The sequence below is a fragment of the Lontra canadensis genome, unplaced genomic scaffold (genome assembly GCF_010015895.1).
Source record: "Lontra canadensis isolate GAN:19392208 unplaced genomic scaffold, GSC_riverotter_1.0 scaffold1860, whole genome shotgun sequence".
Lineage (NCBI taxonomy): Eukaryota > Metazoa > Chordata > Mammalia > Carnivora > Mustelidae > Lontra > Lontra canadensis.
This window is the reverse complement of record NW_022632844.1, coordinates 6,429-8,568: the sequence shown is the minus strand read 5'-3', so window position 1 is coordinate 8,568 and position 2,140 is coordinate 6,429. Positions and strand designations below refer to the sequence as shown.

The 2,140-nt window shown below is 48.5% G+C and overlaps 1 pseudogene; it reads left to right on the top strand.

The window, feature by feature from the left end:
• The first annotated feature begins 1,645 nt into the window (after window positions 1–1,645).
• LOC116863613 lies at window positions 1,646–1,800 on the top strand (annotated as a pseudogene).
• Window positions 1,801–2,140: the final 340 nt, after the last annotated feature.

Below are 2,140 nucleotides of genomic sequence, written 5' to 3'. Positions count from 1 at the left end.
AGGTTTTCCCTGCCCTCTCTCTAAGCACTGCCGAACAGCAATGTCAAAACACCCCCTCTACTCCCGGTCCACGTGCCCCTGCAGGGCAAAGTGGAAAGGAGGATACGGAGGATATGGTGGAGGCATGAACAGCCAGAGGGCTTCGGACAGCCCATGCTCCTGCCCGGAGTCCCCCAGGCAAAAGAGCAGCCGACACTCCCACCATGACGGGTCACTCAGCACGTGAAACGGGATGCGAGCTGGACAGGGCCTGCAGTCAGGACGGGGCGGGGGGAGCCCTACAGCAGATCTGTGTGGACTGAGCAGGGAAGGAGAGGCTAAGGAAGAAAGCCCCTTACAAAGAGCCCTTCCTGTGCTCCCCAAGGTCGAACCAGTAAAGGGCTCTAAGGGACAGAGAACGGCACATCTGGGTCATGTTAAAGACTCTGCCCTTGTCGCTAACCAGAGCAGCCGAACCACCAGGGTGGAAACATACACATACGAAGAAGAGGACAAGGACAGAGGGAGAACAAGCTCCTTTGAGAGCCCAAGAGAAATCGACTCTCCTTTCCCACCCCCTCTCCCACGTGGGGACAATGTCCCAAATGACATTTCTGGAAGTCACCTCCTCTCTGCATCTGCCCCTTACTTGTGTTCACACCACTGACTCCTTCCCTCTCACCTGGGTTTTGGGGCTAGTTTTGCCCCGCTCCTGGCACTCCAGGGCTCTCCCCTGCTCCACAGGGAGGTAACTTTCAGCTCAGAAAGAGATTCCTGCTGACACGAAAACTGGGAGATGATGTCCTAGGATTTTCCCAGCCCTTCGTCAGCTGAGACCGACATTCATTACAGGCGGGTCTAGAAGAACATTTCACAACTTTGTTCACGGACACCCTTCTTCCTAATGCTTAAATGTTTGACACATGCAAATATCCAGCTCTCCTCCCTGAATGACTGAATCAAGATTACAAGCGTAAAGCCAGGCAATGTGATAGTTTAAAAAAAATTTTTTTTTAAAGATTTTATTTATTTATTTGACAGACAGAGATCACGAGTAGGCAGAGAGGCAGGCAGAGAGAGAAAGAGGAGGAGGCAGGCTCCCCGTGGAGCAGAGAGCCCGATGTGGGGCTCGATCCCGGGACCCTGGGATCATGACCTGAGCCGAAGGCAGAGGCTTTAACCCACTGAGCCACCCAGGTGCCCCTAAAAAATTTTTGATGTAAGGTCTTGTTCTTCCTCCAGTTCTAGCACCACCACGAACCTGCACGATCATCTGGGTTTAAAATCCAGACACCACACTGTGAAGCTTTTCAATTCTGAATCAGCAGGGCTTCAATCTCAGCCAAGCGGGGAAAGGGCGCCCAAGAAACTCCCAAGAGAAACACAAAGATATACTAGGGCAGTTCCCAACCTCTGTAGGGAAAGTATTCCTCACCCAGGGAGACCAGGTTCCGGTAGTTCTCCACCATCACGTCCCTGTACAAGGCCCTCTGGGCAGGGTTCAGGCACTCCCACTCCTCCCGAGAGAATTCGATGGCCACATCCCTGAAGGTCAACCGTTCCTGAAATAAAACACATTTCACCAAGAGGCCATTAGGAAACTACTTATTTCATAAAAACGAGAGGAGGAGAGAGGTGTAAGGGTCCGTTAGAAATGACTGCTTCAAGCTTTGCGCAGTGGCAGTATAGTAGCCAATGAGGTTTATTCGAGGTGCGATTATTGCTAATTGAAAAATGACTGCTTCAATAGGTCCACAAAAGATCATTTTAAGCAAGTCCTATATCCCTGATTTTGATTTGTTACACTTTCCCATCATAGGATTTCCTTCAGCGAAACTGAGGATTTTATAATATTGTGCCAGATAAAACACACGAATGCAAAAACATCAACAAGTGGTAAATTATATGCAAGTTCTAGGTAGTATGTACTACACACAAAATGACAGCTGATTTCTACATAAGCAATAGCCTAAGTAGAGTGTTCAGGGTTGACAAAGTCTATAGTAGTGTCAGTGAAAGGTAGAAACTGCAAAATGGGAATCTCGTTAACAATAAAAGCATCTGAAGTTCTGAACACTTCCTGTATGGTACGCATTACTCTAATGCTTTATAAGCGTTAACTTGTATAAGGACACTGCATCCCGTTAAATTAGTATTTGTC